This window comes from Rhincodon typus, chromosome 26 (genome assembly GCF_021869965.1).
Source record: "Rhincodon typus isolate 14 chromosome 26, sRhiTyp1.1, whole genome shotgun sequence".
In the NCBI taxonomy this organism is placed as follows: Eukaryota; Metazoa; Chordata; class Chondrichthyes; order Orectolobiformes; family Rhincodontidae; genus Rhincodon; species Rhincodon typus.
Window position 1 is genome coordinate 6,901,269 of NC_063357.1, and position 18,310 is coordinate 6,919,578.

Genomic DNA, 18,310 nt, shown 5'->3' on the forward strand with positions numbered 1-18,310 from the left:
AAGAAGGAGGATCTAGGCCCGAAACGTCAGCCTTCCCTGCTCCTCTGATGCTGCTTGGCCTGTGTTCATCCAGCTCTACGCCTTGTTATCTCAGATTCTTCAGCATCTGCAGTTCCTACTATCTCTGTCAACCAATCAACATCTTTCTCTCATGCTGTACAAATGTCCTTTCACTTTGGAGTTCTTGTGAATTGCCCTGATCAGTGCAAGATGAAAAGCTTTAACAAAATGTGTCTTTCTTTCAGCAAAGCTCTAATTAGACTGCAATTTACATGTAACACAATCACTTAACTTGCTGCTGGAAGAGAAAATACCACTTGTTACCCATACTGAACTGGTTCCTCATTGGTAAAATACTACTCTACCATCAGCCTCCTCCAGAAGCCTCCACTATCAATGACGCTGCACATTTGGCAGCTGCCACCCAGCAGCTCCGACAAGTGTGAAAGCCAGGGGTGGCATAAAGTGCTGGCACAGCACGCGACAGCACTAAAAGGGGGAGGTTGTTTGACAATGCTGATGCCAGATGCCCACCTCTAACAGAATCTCAATGGCATGGGCAGAACTTGGGAGAAGGAACCACAGATGGTTGGCTCACTTTCCTATTCCAAGGCACTGAAGTGGAATTCATTTTCTTGATTCTTTCATGGGATGTGGATCTCACTGGCAAGGAGGATACACCCCTAATCGCCCCTTGAACTGAGTGTCTCGTTATGGCCATTCCTGAGGGGAATTAAGAGTCAATTGCTTTGGTCTGGAGTCATATGGGAATTTTTATTTAATGTCCACCTGGGAGGATAGACAGAGCCTTGTTTTGATGAGGCTTAGTGGTATTGTTACTGGCTTAGTGAACAAGAGGCTCAGGTTAAGGTTCAAATCCCACCACGGCACCTGGTGGAATTTAAATACAATGAGAGAGCCTGAAATTGAATGCTAGTCTCAGTAACAATGACAAGGAAGCTATCAGTGATTGCTCCCATCTGGTTCACTCATTCCTTGCAGGAAAGGAAGTGTGTTTTCCTTACCCAGTCTGGCCTACATGTGACTCTAAACCCACAACAACATGGTTGGCTCTCAGTTGATCTCAAACGGCTGAGCAGTTCAAGGGCAATCACTGATGGGCAACAAATGCCTGGTTTGCCAGTGATGCCCACCTTCTATGACAGAATAACGAAAATACCTGAAGTACTCCATACAGTAACAGGATCCACATTCTGGTCACTGGACAGGTAAAAATGGTCATCCTGAATTCCTTATTCAATTTATTAATGGCTATAATATTTCAGTTTAAGGATACAGGGTAGGCCACTTAGGATTGAAATCAGGAAAAATATCTTCACCCAGAGAGTGATAAGCCTGTGGAATTCTCTGCCACAGAAAGTGGTTGAAGCCAAAACATTGAATGTTTTCAAGGAATTAGATGTAGTTTTTAGGGCTGAAGGGATTCAAGGGGAAAAATCAGGAAGAGGAGACAGAGTTGGATGATCAGCTGTAATCATACTGAACAGTAGAGCAGGCTCGAAGGGCTGAATAACCTGCCCCTGCTCCTACTTTCTATGTTTCGATTCTTCTAGTTTTGGTTTCCCCATCTTGTTTTGCTACACGACTCCAATCCAATGTCAACCTATTCGCCAATCAAAGGGGAAATAGGTTTTAACAAGGAAGCCGAGAAATAAATTCGAAAGCAATTCTTTATTTTATCGGGCATGGGAACAATCCCAGAGCATCATCCCTACTTTGCGCAATTAACCTAAACTCAACATTTGCTTTCTATAGAAAAGCTCACTCTTTATCTCGTTCAAACCGCAGGAAGATTGCAGTCACTACCTTGGGGAGAGTGGAGTACAGCGAAACCTGCCTGCAACTCTCAGTCAGCCAATCATTTATTTATGAATGAATTTATTCCAGATCCATTTGTTTTAAAAGGGCGCTGGTTGCTCAGTCTGTGTTTTAAAAATGACTTCCTGACAGGTCCATCCAGAATGGTATTTATAACAACCAAAAGCAATAGTTTCAGCATATGCAAGGAAGGAATCACTCCCCAAGCCATACAGTGACTGCTTGACAGACATTAAATACGTACACACAGGACTTCAATACACATGGCCAGACGGTAACAAGTAGTTCAACAAATGTAGAATAATATTACCTTGTCCCTCCTTCCACACATGCTAAGCTCATTGGAAATCTGTGGTATCAGCTAATACCCAAAGTTCAATGTGTTGCAGTATTTACTACTCAGTGCCAGAATGGAACAATGTTTTCAGCTAAGCCTGATGCTGTAAGGCCTATAAAGGCTAAATGGTATATCCAGACATGTCGACTGATTTTTGCCAGTGAAGGCATTAAAGGGTCTCAAGTCATGGCAGGTGGGTAGAGATTAGATAAGGATCAACTCTGACTTTGTTAAATTGCAGAATAGGCTGGAGGGGATGAATGGCCTCCTGCTGTACCTATTCTGAAGTTAATTCCAGGTTAATTGCTAAGAGGAGACATGAGGTTGAAGGTTTCTGGTCTTGCATTCATTAGGTCTGGAATACAAGAAAACCAACTTTAAACGGGAACAACAATGTATACAGCATGAGGAGAAGGTGCTGATTGGGTGGACTATGTTTGGTGAGGAACTGTTACCCGTCACAGTTAAATTATTACGTTCAAACATTGCAAGCTGACTTTGATTTCTGAGGTGAGGTTACAGATTTCCAGATCACAGGAAGCTGGTATGAAATGAGTGATTGCTTTTTCCTGTTTTCACTGTTCCAAAATGTAATGGGCTGGAGAACAGGGCCAGCCCAGGAATCAGGCACATGCATTTCTATATCTGATATGTGCCACAGGGTCAAAAAAAATTTGCAGTTACTTGAGACTTGTAACATTCTGAGGGAGAGTGACTGCTGAAGGAACGTGCTGGAACTAGGGAGTGATCATTTCAGAATAAAGTCGTCTCCCATTTAAGATGAAGTTAGAGGCCCAATTCGATCAAACAGACTCCCGCCGCCTATGGCTAGGCCTACACAACATAACCGGATACAAAATGAAGCAGAGCAGGATAGCTGACAAAGACACATCCCTCCCTGATGTGCTCCATGCTTTCTCTGTTCGGTTTGAGCAGAATGCCAGTGGCACAGTGTCACCTGCCCCGACAGCACCGGGTACATCCGTTTCCTCGGGCACCGCTGCAAACATCAGAGTGGTCTTCCTGAGAGTCAATCCATGGAAAGCGACAGACCTGGATGGAGTCTCCTGGCCGAGCACTCAGATCCAATGCAGTCCAGCTGGTGGAGGTATTCACTGACACCTTCAATTCCTCCCTCCTACAAGCTGAAGTCCCCACCTGCTTCAAGAAGACCACCATCATCCTCGTACCCAAGAAAACACATGCAACGAGCCTTAATGACTGCTGCCCAGTGGTTCTGACTTCAATAATCATGAAGTGCTTCAAAAGGCTAGTCATGGCCCACATCAACTCCAGTCTCCCAACCCGCCTCGATCCCCTACAGTTTGCCTACCGACATAACCAACATCCACAGAGGATGCCATATCCCTAACCCTGCACTCATTCTTGGACCATCTGGACAACAAAGGCACCTACGCCAGACTCCTGCTCATTGACTACAGCTCTGCCTTCAACACTATTATTCCCTCCAGACTGATCTCAAAACTGCATGACCTTGGCCTCGGCTCCGCCTTCTACAACTGGATCCTCAGCTTTCTGACCCACAGGCCACAATCAGTAAGGACAGATAACTGCATCTCCTCCACAATAATACTCAAAACTGGAGCCCCCCAAGGATGCATCCTCAGCCCCCTACTATACTCCCTGTATACCTACAACTGTGTTGCCAAGTTCCGAATGAACGCCATCTACAAGTTTGCTGACAACACCACCGTACTGGGACGGATATCTAACAATGACAAGTCAAAATGCAGAAGGGAGAGAGAGGGCTTGGTGACGTGCTGCAATGAAAACAATCTGTCTCTCAATGTTAGCAAAACTAAAGAACTGATCGCTGACTTCAGAAAGAATGGAGGAGAACATGTTCCCGTCTACATCAACAGAACTGAGGTTGAGAGAGGGAAGAACATCAAGTTCCTTGGAGTGACGATAGCCGACGACCTGTTCTGGACTTCCTATGTAAATGTGACAGTCAAGAAGGCACAACAACGCCTCTTCTTCCTCAGGTGGTTCAGGAAATTTGGCATGTCCATAAGGTCCCTCACCAACTTCTCCAGATGCACCATAGAAAGCACACTGTCCGGGTGCATAATGGCCTGGGACGGCAACTGCTCTGCCCAGGACCGTACGAAACTACAGATGGTGGTGTGCACAGTCCAAACCATCACAGAAGCCAACCTTCCATCCATGGTCTCTATTTACACGGCTTGCTGCTACGGAAGCGCTGCCAACATCATCAGTGACACCTCATGCCTGGGTAATGATGTCTTATAACTTTTTCGCTCAGGCAGAAGATACAAAAGCCTGAACACACGCACCAGAATGTTCAGGGACAGCTTCTTCCTGGCCGTTATTTGACTGATGAATGGACTCTCTAGCCTCAAGTAACGCTGATCTTGTTACTGTTGATCTTGCCTAGCGCATGTCCTGTGCAATGTAACATGTATGCCTATGTCTGTGCCTTTTTACAATCTCTGATCTGTACATTGTTGCTTACTACGATCTGCCTGTACTGCTCGTAAACAAAGCTTTTCACTGTATTTCAGTCCACGTGACAACAAATCAATCAATCAATCAATCAAAAACAAGGAGAGATTTCTTCTCTGTGTGAGTCATTTGTCTTTGGAATCCTATACTGGAAAGAGGTGGAGGCTGGGTCATTGAATATAGTAAAAGTTGAATTCGGCAAATTTTTGTATTACAAGGAGTCCAGGGTTAAAATGACAGACAGGAAAATTGAGATGAGGCAGGATCAGATCGACAAACTTTGTAATGAATAGCAGAACAGATTTGAGGGGTCGATGGCCTCTGCCTGTTCTTGATGTTCTTATGTCACTGTTGTACTGTCAGCAATAGCTGAAGATCCCAGATACTGTAAATGGGCTGATTAGTTAATCTGCTTTGGGAGACGTTATTGTGGGAAGGCATATGAAAGAGACAACCAGAACACAGTCATTGACGGCCATGCTCCCTGCGTGATGACTATTTGGAAGGACAGCAGAAGAGGGTACTGAATCTGTGGCATTCGTTACCACAGAGGGCTGTAAAGGCTGGGCCATTTAATATATTCAAGGCTGAGATAGACAGAGTTTTAATCAATACGGGAATCCAGGGGCAGTGGGAAAAGGCAAAAACCGAGCATTATCAAATCAACCATGATCCCAGTGAATGCAACAGGAAATGTGATGGACTGAATGGCCTATTTCTGCTCCTACATGCTATGGCTCCTGAGACTCATCAGGCAGCATTTAAGATAGAAATAGTCATCACAACGTAAACTACTGTTTCATGAGATGGAAAGCTATCAAAGGAACACATGTATATATACATGTACGCAGGCATATACACACAAATTTACACAGGTGCATGTATACACACGCATGCAAAGAAATACACACTCTTTTCTCACATAGCAGGTAAATCTTTGCGTGGTCCCTGTCTCTTTCTTTTTATTTAGTATTTCAGTGAAATCCCCCAGCCACTTTGCAGCAAAAGACACATTTACTTAAACATGAGCAGGTTGTGCTGACTGGTGCCCTAGATTCGTGTTGTTTTCAATTCTTGACTCATGCCTCTTTCCATCATTATTAGCAGCAGCTTCTGCTTCTCCTCCCCACTTCTAAAAAAATACTGCCTCCCTCGGTGACGCACATTCTCAAAGGCATCAAGTTCCGTTTGCAGCTTGGCCAAATGTGGAACTCGCATTGGGAACCTGGGCATGGATGGCATGGCCATGGTAGGAACAACATTTCCCCAGCTGTAGAGTCTAGAACCAGGGAATGCAGATTCAGAACAAGGGTCTGGCCACTTAGGACTGAGATGAGAAGGAATTTCTTCACTCGGAAGATGCTGAATCTTTGGAATTTTCTATCTCAGAGGGGGGCAGAAGCTCAGTCACCGAATTTGCCAAATATGGAGATGCATTTCTGGATATTAAAGATATGATGGAATGTGGGAATGCCAAAGAATGTGGCATTGAGGTTGATGATCAGCTGAGGTCTTACGAATAGTTGAGCAGGCTCGAGAGGCTCTTCCTGCTCCTGTGTTCCTGTAAATGGAAGTAGAGAGTTCAAAAAAAAATCAAGGAAGCGGCACCTGATTGGGCCATAGCTAGATATTGGACTGACAAGTGGCAAGGAACAGTGGTTCCACACAAGTGGCAGGCAATGACCATCTCCAACAGGCAGGAATTCAACCATCACCCCTTGACATTTAATGGCATTGCCATCACTAAGATCATCCTGAGGGTTATCAGAAACTGGATCAACCATAGAAATGTGCCTACAACAGCAGACCAGATGGTAGGAATCCTGCAATGAGTATTTCAAGCAATGAGTAATCAAGTTCCCCTCCAAGCCAGCCACCATCCAGGCTTAGAAATCTAAAATCGTAGTTTTCCTTCACTGTCAATGGATCAAAATCCTGGAACTCTTCCCCTAACAGCACTGTGGATCTATCTACACCCCATGGACTGCAACAGTTCAAGAAGGCAGCTCACCACCACCTCCTGCAGGGTAATTAGGGATGATTCATAGAAACCCTATGTGTGGAAGCAGGCCATTTGGCCCATTGAGTCCACACCAATCTTCCGAAGAGCATCCCACCCTACCCTATCCATGTATCCCTGCATTTCCCATGGCTGCAGCCAGCCTGTACATCCCTGGACATTATGGGCAATTTAGCATGGCCGATCCACTCAAGATGGATGGATAAGAAATGCTGGCTTTGCCAGTGATGCCTGTATCCCATGAATCAATTTTTAAACAAAAAACTCAGGCACCACATTTCAGAACGAATGACATGGTCTTGGAGAATGTGTGGAGGGGATTTACAGCAAAGGTATCAGGGATGACGGACTTCAGTTGTGTCTGGAGACTGGAGAAGTTGGGATTGTTTTCCTTATGGGCAGAGAAAGTTTAGTGAAACTCAACCAAGGTGTCACATTTTTTGGAGGGCTTTCAATAAATTAGAAAGAAATGTTTTTCAATAGCAAATACCTTGGAGGACATCCTTGGAGGAAAGGCAAGAGAGAAGATGGGGTTAAATGTTTTTGCGCAGTGAAGTACAACAATTTAGAGTGCACTGCCTGCAAAGGTGAAATACTCATTGCTTGAAGGAATTCTATGAATCATCCCTAATTACCCTGCAGGAGGTGGTGGTGAGCTGCCTTCTTGAACTGTTGCAGTCCATGGGGTGTAGATAGATCCACAGTGCTGTTAGGGAAAGAGTTCCAGGATTTTGATCCATTGACAGTGAAGGAAAACTACGATTTTAGATTTCTAAGCCTGGATGGTGGCTGGCTTGGAGGGGAACTTGATTACTCATTGCTTGAAATACTCATTGCAGGATTCCTACCATCTGGTCTGCTGTTGTAGGCACATTTCTATGGTTGATCCAGTTTCTGATAACCCTCAGGATGATCTTAGTGATGGCAATGCCATTAAATGTCAAGGGGTGATGGTTGAATTCCTGCTTGTTGGAGATGGTCATTGCCTGCCACTTGTGTGGAACCACTGTTCCTTGCCACTTGTCAGTCCAATATCTAGCTATGGCCCAATCAGGTGCAGCTTTCTTGATTTTTTTGAACTCTCTACTTCCATTTACAGGAACACAGGAGCAGGAAGAGGCCATTCAGCCCCTCGAGCCTATTCATAAGATGATAGAAGTAGGTTTAGTAGAAATTTACAGAAAGGAAATTGAATAAATGTTTGTAAAAGAAAAGTCTGCAGAGTTGGGGGCAAAGCAGAAGAGGAAATGGAACTAATTGAATAGCCAGAACAGGCAAAATGGACTGAATGGCCTCCTGATGTACTGCAGAATTTCATGAAACTATATTACCATCCCAGAGGCAGCTCCTTCACATTACAAACATGTCAACCATTCAGCTAACAAACTAAAAAAAAATCTTTCTATTCAATAATTTCAGTGTTATGGATTGCACGTTGGGATTGCAAAGCTCAGACAAGTCAATGCTTCATAACATGACAGAATCGGGTAGCTGGATGGTTGCCCTGCTGTAGCACAGCAAAGTCACTTTTATACACAGACTTTCCAAATTTCAATCGATAGTGCTGATTACTGCAAATATAAAGCAGGTAGCCCACCCAGATTCTAGTTAACTAGCTTTTGTAATTCATTTGTGGGATGTGGTCAGGCCAGCATTTATCGCCTGTCCCTAGTTGCCCCTTGAGAAGGTGGGGGTGAGCTGCCTTCTTGAACTGCTGCAGTCCACCTGCTGTGCATTGACCCACAATGCTGTTAGGGAGGGAATTCCAGGATTTTGACCCAGTGATTGTGAAGGATCTGCGTTATATTTCTAAGTCAGGATGGTGAGTGTCTTGAAAGGGAACTTTCAGGTAATGATACCTATGTGCTGCCCTTGTCCTTCTGTGTGGTAAAGGTTGCAGGTTGAGAGTGTGCTGTCAAAAGAGCCTTGGGGAGTTGTTGCACTACATGTTGTAGATGGTACCCACTGCTGCCCCTGAATGGTGAAGGCTGGGATGTGGTACCAATCAAGCAGGCTGCTTTGCCTGGATGGTGTTGAGCTTGGAGTGTTGTTGGAGCTGCATCTATCCAGGCAAATGGGGAGTATTCCATCACACTCCTGACTTATGCCTTGTAGATGGTTGACAGGCTTTGGGCAGTTGGGAGGTAAATTACTCACTGCAGGATTCTTAACCTTCAACCTGCTCTTATAGCCACTGTATTTATATGGTTAGTCTAGTTCAGTTTCTGTTCAATGTTAATCCCTAGGATGTTAACAGTGGGACAACAATGGCAATGCCATTGAATGTTAAGGGGTGATTTTTGGATTCTTTCTTGTTGGAGGTGGTCAATGCCCGGCACTTGTGTGATACAAATGTCTTTGATTTGATTTGATTTATTATTGTCACATGTACCCAGATACAGTGAAAAGTATTGTTTTGCATGCTATCCATACAACTCATACCTTACATAAGTACACCAGGGTAATAGAACAGCATGCAGAATATAGTATTACAGCTACACAGAAGGTGCAGAGAAAGATCAACTCTAATATATGAGAGGTTGGTTCATAACAGCGGGGAAGAAGCTGTTCTTGAATCTGCTGGTATGTGTTTTCAAACTTTTGTACCTTCTGCCCAATGGAAGAGGGTGGCAGAGAGTGTAACTGGGTTGGGAGGGGGCTTTGATTATATTGGCAGCTTGCCCGAGGCAGCGGGAAGTGTAGATGGAGTCAATGGATGGGAAGCTGGTTTTCATGATGGACCAGGCTGTGTTCACAACGCTCTGTAATTTCTTGCCATCTTGGGCAGAGCAGTTACCATACAAGCTGTGATACAACTGGTTAGGATGCTTTCCATGGTGTGTCTATAAAAATTGGTAAGAGTCATTGTGAACATGTTGAATTTCCTTAGCCTTCTGAGGAAGTACAGGTGTTGGTATGCTTTCTTGACCGTAGCATCGACGTGGATGGATCAGGATAGATCATTAGTAACTTTTACTTCTAGGAACTTGAAGCTCTCTACCATCGCCACCTCAGCACCATCAAAAAAGGGCCCAAAGCGAATTTTGTCCGTGTTTTGTTGCATTTGGACATGACTGCTTCAGCGTTTGAGGAGTTGCAAATGGTGCTAAACATTGTACAACATCAGCGAACACTCCCACCTCTGAAATCATGAGACAGGGAAGATCACTGATGAAGTTGGGTGGACCTAGGACACTTCCATGCAGTGAAATCCTGGAGCTGAGATGATTGACTTCCAAGAACCACAACCATCTTCCTTTGTGTGAGGTATGGCTCTAACGAACAGGAGGCGTTCCTTCTGATTCTCATCGACTCCAATTTTGCCAGAGCCCCTTGATCCCACTTTTGGTCATATCTTGCCTCAATATTAGGGGGCAATCACCCTCTCTTGCCCCCTGGAATTCAACTCTTCTGTCCATGTTTGAACCAAGATTGTAATGAGGTCAGGAGCTGAATGGCCCTGGCAGAACCCAAACTGGGCATCACGTGAGCAGGTTACTATCGATGAAATGCTGCTTGACAGCACTGTTGACAGGCCCTTCCATCATTTCATTGATGATCAAAAGTGGACTGATAGGACTGGTCCAGGTTGGATTTACCCAGCTTTCGAGGGACAGGACATAACCTAGGCAATTTTTCACACAGTCAGTAGATGCCAGTATCACAACTACTTTTTTGCTCATCTGAGAAGGCAAATGGGGTGTAATGGCCCATCAGAAAAGCGAACAATAGAATAACTGCATTAATTAACTGATCATTCTCACTACTGATGGGACTACAGAACAACAATTTCTGAGCTAAGTACAATACAAGTCTGCAATGTTTATACATCTAGCACAAAAATTAGGATGGAGATAAAATTAGAATGGAGGTAAAGGTGAATTCATTGCACATTAAGGAAAGGAAAGAAACTAAAAATAACCTGAACAGGAGTCTGCAAATCCATTAGTAAAGTGGTAGCCTTTTTGGATTAGTTGGTGAAAACATGCCTGGCATCACCTGGGAAACAGGGGAAGGGGAGTGGGAAAGTGTGGCAGGGTTGGGGAGGGTGGGGAGTAAGGAGGGTAGGTGGAGAGGTGAGTAAGGGGAGTGGGGAGCATAGGGGAGTGAGGAGAGTAGGGGAGGGAGTGGGAGGGAGTCTGGGTGAAGTTGTCTAGTCCAGAGGCAACAAAGCTAGACTAGAATCCAGTTTGCAACAGATGAGCTGAGGTGGATCAACTTCAACGCTTATAGGTAACAAGATGATGACTGGAATCTGCAACTTTAAATTCCTATTTTATAAATGGCACAAAACGTCCAAACGTTTAACTGACGACTCCTTTTAAACAGCACTAATAGTGATAACTATATTAGTCCAAATTAAGCACATTAATGTGGACAAGCTTTGTAAGCCATGGAGATCCCACTTTCAGACAGTGAAGGTAAATGGAGTTAATTAAACTTAAAACAACTCAGCCTTTAAATTGCCTATTGCTTAGGAGAACACGATGAGCATCTTCCTGGTTTCCGTAATATGAAGAAATTAATTGTCAATTCATTACAGCTCTCATCTCATTTTATTCATTCAGTTTTTTAAATAAAATTAATTTCTGTTATGTACCTCATGCACTAATGGAAATCTCAGATTTAAAGCGGCTGCAGTTCCTCAAGATAGCTTATATTAATCCAGCAGCTCACGAACTCACGACACCAACACGGGAGGGTGGGAAACAGGCGAAAGTGAAGAGGGGAAGAGATGAGGATAAACAGAAAGGAAGAGGCAGAGAGAGACAAAGAAAAAGGATTGAGAGAACAAACTGGAAAATTAGACAAAGGAGGAGAGAAAGACACTGGAGGCAGTTATCACCTTAGAGGTTCAGAGTTCAAATCTCACCCTGGTAAATCTGGCACTCTCTCAACAGGCACCAACAACATATGCAAACTCCCACACTGTCATAAAATCCCAACTTTAACTTTTTTCACGCAAATAAACAATAACAAAATAAACGCAGATGGCTCAACAAAACTGTACATTAACTCATTACAAATCCTGCACAGTATACCAAACATCCCCATTTCAGTGAATTATTTGACTTGTCTTAAAGATGCTTTCTAACCAACCTCCAGGACTTCTGACTAAAACTTTTTACGACTCTCAGTTCAAAAATGCCCCCTTGCAGTTTCAAAAGACTGGCACAGCCTCTATTCTTTTCAGCTCTCTCTGTTCACTAGAAATATAGGAATTGCAAGACTTTTCAACATAATAGGTGTGAAGTGGTTTTTGATTGCGTAGACATGCTAACATATTTCTGACCATTCAGTTTGCAGGGAAAGCACCTGACACTTGTTATATTAGCCACCTTTTCTCCATGGGAATGATGAGAATACATTTAGTTTTTTTCCTAAGAAAAGCAATCCTTTATGTGATGAAATGCTGAAGAATAGTAAAACAGCAAGACTGGTGGGTGCTGCTGGAAGCAAATCTCAGATCCTAGTCCGCAGGGGAAAGCACAGCAGCACGAGAAATAGAACTCGTTTTCCAAAAAAAAAATTGGGAATATGAAGTTAAGGCTCCTGCTCCTCATTAAAGGAATTCTCAATCCAGTGAGATCTCTCCTCATTGCACAAGTCTACCCCACCGTGAAACAGCGCTGAACAATTAACTCCTTCCGTCACCTCTGTACCTCCACTTCCCACCTCCCCCTAACCTAGCCCACCATTCGGGATTCAGTTCCTCAAAGCGCTTGCCTTCATTGGTCAGTGCATTGAGGATAGGGAGTTGGGAGGTCACGTTACAGCTCTACAGGACAATTTTTAGGCCACTATTGGAATACTGCGTGCAATTCTGGTCTCCCTGCTATGGGAAGGATGTTGTGAAACCTGAAAAGGTTCAAAAAAGATTTATAAGGATGTTGCCAGGGTTGGAGGGTTTGAGCGATACGGAGAGGCTGAATAGCCTGGAGCTATTTTCCCTGGAGTGTTGGAGGCTGAGGAGTGACCTTATAGAGGTTTATAAAATCGTGAGCCGCATGAATAGGGTAAATAGCAAAGACCTTTTTCCCAATGAAGGAGAGTCGAAAATTAGAGGGCAGAGGTTTAAGGTGAGAGGGGAAAGATTTAAAAGGGACCAGAGGGGCGATGCTTTCACGCAGAGAGTGGTGCGTGTACGGAATATGCTGCTAGAGGATGTTGGGGAGGCTGGTACAAATACAACATTTAAAAGGCATCTGGATGGGTACATGAATAGGAAGGGTTTAGGAGGATGTGGGCCAAATGCTAGAAAACGTCACAAGGTCAGTTTAGGATATCTGGTTGGCATGGACGAGTTGAATGGAAGGGTCTGTTTATGCGCTGTACAGCTCTTTTGACTCTTATTAATCTCAATAACACTGCTTATACAAAAAGTCTATTGTGTGTGCATTTGTATGTGTATATGTGCACGTGTTTGTATATGTATGTGCATCTCTGTGTATATGTGAGTGTGTATGCACGTGTGCAAGCGTTTATGGGAATATGAGAGAGGGTGCATGTTTGTGCACATACTCATTCACTGGGATCATATCAATCTTCCAATGTGCCCCTAGGATAGACAATATAAGGAAAACATTGCAACCTCTGGTTTCTGCTGCACAAATGTTTTTGGGGACAGGGAAAGAAAGAGAAAGATGCTCTCAATGGACTATGAACTGATAATACCTACTGCACAACACATCATGCAGAGACATAAAGCTAGACATGACATTAAATGCTCCTCGCCTGTAGCTTATTCACTTATGGAAGTTGGAGTCTTTTTGTTCAATTGGGAACAGTGTGTGACAGATGAATGTTCAGAATGTGAGAAACCCATCAACAATTTCTCTTTTGTGTTCACCTTCAGGATATGGGTCCTGCTGGTAGCAATGTACTGTCCCCTCTGAACTGCCAGAGAAAGACAGTGGTAGAAACTTCTGCTCGATCTGCCGCAGGCCGTGGGAGTGCCTCCCATAGCTGAACAGCAGCCAAGACCTTGGTGCACAAGTTTCCCGAGCCTTTAGCTCTGCGGCGATTGTAACAAGGTCAATCAGCAGGACCTCATAGAATATGAGTTCCCTGATTGGGGCTGTTAATCTGGTCCATCAGGGAGCCCTGGCTGACAGACATAAACAGCAGTGTCAGGGGGTCTGCTCACTCTAAGAGCTGGATCAGTATCGAGGGCTCTCCACATGTAAATAAAGGGTGACTTGGTGATGGGATACCAGCCTCGGTGGAGTTATTTCAAGCTCCTGATTTGGGGAGGGTTTTTTTTTAATGGCGGTGCACTATCCCCTGTGATGCACCCCAGAAAGAAAGAGAATGTGACCCGCTGAACCCCAGTTGTAAACTGAACAAAGTACATCTTCCTGGAGAATCTTGTTGGTTGTCCATTCCTAAAGAGGGCAGAGTTTTGTCCTGAGCTGTGGGGAGAGCAGCCATGCAGGGAGTCAGAGAACAATGCAGCACAGATGGAGGCCTTCAGCGCATTGCTCATGTGTTAGGTCTTTGGCACAGACACAGCCCCGTGCCCTACAGCCCTGCAAATTTTACTTTTCAAGTATTTATCTAATCTCTTTTTCAAATTTCTGGCTCAGTGGTTAGCACTACTGCCTCACAGTGCCAAGGACTCTGGTGCTATTCCAGCCTTGAGTGACTGTTTGTGCAAACTCAACACATCCTCCCCATGTTTGTGCTGGTTTCCTCCAAGTGATCCAGTTTCCCCCCACAGTCAAAAGATTATGTGGATTGGCCACGCTAAATTGCCCATAGTGTCCAGGCGTGTGTAGGCTAGGTGGATTAGTCAGGGGGAATGCAGGGTTACAGGGATGGGGGGGATGGGTCTGGGTGGGATGTTCTTTGGTGGGTCAGCATGGACTCAATGGACCAAATGGCCTGCTTCCATACTGCAGTGATTCTATGATTCACATTCCTCCAACTCTGGCTCCCTGCATATCATCAATTTCCACTACTCTGTCGCTAATGTTCCTTCAGACAATGGGCCGCTAAGCTCTAGAATGCCCTCCCTAAAGCTCTCCACTTCTCTACCTCTTTCCCTCCTCCTGTAAGTCGCTCCTTAATGCCAAAATTTTTGACCAAGTGTTTGATGCCTCTCCTGCTAGATCTTGTGTGAGTTGGTTTTGAATTTTTGTCAACCCTCTTGCTCCTCAGAGGGTTGGCATGACTCGATGGGCCAAATGGCCTGCTTCCATGCTGTAGGGATGCATTTCCTTAGAACTAACCTCTCAGACAGCATGTTCCAGATCATAACATCTCGCTGTGTAAAACTGTTCTCTCTACAATCACCTCTGGCTCTGAACCAATTACTTTAAAACTGTGTCCTCTGGTTAACAAACTACCTGTCACGGGAAACAAAACATACCACTTGCTAGATTTTGTGTTATTAAAAAAAAAGTTCTGTCTAGAGGAGGCTGTCATGTGATCCAAGGCTGGTATAGGTTTTGTACTGAGGAAGACGAATCATTATCTTATTACACAGAGTTCAGGATTTTCCTGATGTTACAGCTAACACCAGTGACCATGTCAGAGAAAGAAATCTACCTAATGAGACATGACTAATGCTTGGGATTGTATAATGAGCAATCTATAAGGCAAACGGTTTCAATGAGATTTAGAAATTCATTTACTCTTTCACGATCTCCATGCAGTCGCCCGTTACAAAAGTATAAATTAGGAGTGAGAGTAGGTGATTCAGCCCCTCAAGCCTGCACTGTCCCGTCAATACATTCCTGGCTACTTTGACGGTGGCCACGATGCTGCCTGACCACGCACCCCTCACCCTTACCCTGACAATTTTCAACTCCCTTGTTGGTCAAGAGTCTATTTACTGCCACTCAGGGAGTGAAAGTTCTGGTGAGTATGAAATGAGGCATAAGACCATAAGATATAGGAGCAGAATGAGGCCATTCAGCCCATCGAGTCTGCTCCACCATTCGATGATATGTTCCTCAACCCCATTCTCCTGCCTTCTCCCTGTAACCTTTGGTCCCTTTACTAATCCAGAACCTATTTCTGTCTTAAATACACTCAATGACATGGCCTCCACAGCCTTCTGTGGCAATGAGTTCCACAGATTCACCACCCTCTGGGTGAAGAAATTCCTCCTCATCTCAGTTCTCAGGGTTGCCCCTTCACTCTGAGGCTGTGCCCTCAGGTTCCAGCCTCTCCTATTAGTGGAAACATCTTCTCCACATCCACTCTATCCAGGCCTCTCAGTATTCCGTAAGGTTCAATTAGAACATCCTCATCCTTCTAAACTCCATCGAGTACAGAGCCAGAGTCCTCAACTGCTCCTCATACGACAAGCCCTTCTTCCCTGGGATCATTCTTGTACACCTTCTCTGGACGCCTTCCAATGGCAGCACATCCTTCCTCAGATACGGGGTCCAAAACTGCCCATGATGTTCCAAATGCAGCCTGACCAGAGCCTTATACAGCCTCAGGACACATCTCTGCTCTTGTATTCCAGCCCTCTTGAAACTAATACTAACATTGTAGTTGCCTTCTTAACTGCCAAGTGAACCTGCACATTAACCTTAAGAGAATCCTGAACTAGGACTCTCAAGTTGCTTTGTGCTTCAGATTTCCAAAGCCCTTCTCCATTTAGAAAATAGTCTGTGCCTCTATTCTTCCTTCCAAAGTGCATAACTTCACACTTTCCCACATTGTAATCCATCGGCCACTCCTTTGCCCACTTTCCTAGCCTGTCCAAGTCCTTCTGCAGCCTTCCCACTTCCTCAACACTACCTGTCCCTCCACCTACCTTTGTGTCAACTGTAAACCTAGCAACAGTGCTCTCAGATCCTTTGTCCAGATCTTTAATGGACACCATGAATAGGTGTAGTCTCAACACGGGCCTCCAGTAGATCCCCATATATCACCAGCTGCCATCCTGAAAAAGACCCCTTTATCCCCACTCTCTGCATTCGGCCAGTTAGCCAATCCTCTATCCATGCCAGTACCATGCCCCTAACACCATGGGCTCTTATCTTGATTAGCTGCCTCCTGTGCAACACCTTGTCAAAGGCTTTCTGGAAATCCAAATAGGTCACATCCATAGCAGATGGAATATAATGCGAATAAGTGTGAAATTATCCAATTTGGTCAAAAACAAAGGCAGAATATTTCTTTAATGGTGAGAGGTTGGAAAGTCCGGGTGTCCAAAGGGACCTCAGCAACCATGTCCGCCAGTCGCTAAAAGCTAGCATGCAGGTACAGCAAGTAATTTAGAAGGCAAAAGGTGCGTTAGCTTTCATTGTAAGGAGATTTAAATATTACAGATAAAACTGTCTTGCTGCAAACGTGCAGAGCTTTGTTGAGATCTCATCTGGAGTATTATGTACAGTTTTGATCCCTCTATCTAAAGGGGGAGATACTCACTGCAGAGGATGTACAATGATGGGTCACCAGACTAATCCTTAATCAGTTGTCCTACAAGGAAAGATTGAGGAAACTGGGCCTGTGCTCCTCCGAGGTTCGAACAGTGAGAGGCAATTTCGTTGAAATTCACAAAATCCTCGCAGGGTATTGTGAATCCGTATTTTGAAATACTTGATTGTGGAGTGAAATGTGAAAAGGGCTGTTTTAAGAGCCAAGAATTATGGAAGGGATTGCTCCCTTTTTTAAAATGTGCATTACCAACACTCACTGTAAGTGCTGTTTACACTGCTGCTTGTTAAAGCACTGGGGGAATGTTATTGTAGACCGCTGCCACCAGGAGGCGTGTATCCAAGGTGAGATTCAGCCAGAAATCAGTAGCTAATTGGTCAGTGTAGAGGTGACCAGTTATCACTGACAAAGGCCTCTGCATGCCAACAGCTTTGTGATTGGCTAAGAGGCAACTGAACAGCTTGTGGGTGTTTACATTATGGCAAGATAATGGCGAGATTAGGGGGAGGCAATGGCTTAGTGGTATTACTGCTGGACTGTTAATCCAGAGACCCAGATAACGTTCTCGGCACCCAGGTTCAAATCCTGCCACGGTAGATGGTGGAATTTGAATGCAATAGAACATCTGGAATTAAGAATCTAATGATGACCATGAATCCTTTGTCGACTGTCAGGAAAAACCCATCTGGTTCACTAATGTCCTTTAGGGAAGGAAACTGCCAACCTGACCTGGTCTGGTCTACATTTGATTCCAGACCCACAGCCCACAGCTGACGCCGACACAGCTCCGCCCACAGCCGACGCCGACGTAGCTCCGCCCACAGCCGACGCCGACGTAGCTCCACCCACCACCTCCACAGCCAGCAGCTCCAGAGGAGACAGCAGCACCCAGCCCTGCCGAGTCTTCACCATCCCCCCAGACCTACCCCTTACTGAGGACACCATCCCCCCAGACCTACCCCTTACTGAGGACGAACAGTCAGTCCTCAGTAAAGGGCTCACCTTTGTCCCCCTCCACCCACAGATCAACGAATACCGCTCACGTTTGGACATAGAGCAGTTTTTCCGCCGCCTCCGCCTCCACGCTTACTTCTTTAACCATGAACCTAACCCTCCCTCTACTGACCCCTTCTCCCGCTTCCAACACACCCCCTCCTCCTGGACACCACCCCAAGGCCTCCTACCCTCCCTCGACCTCTTCATCTCCAACTGCCGTCGAGACATCAATC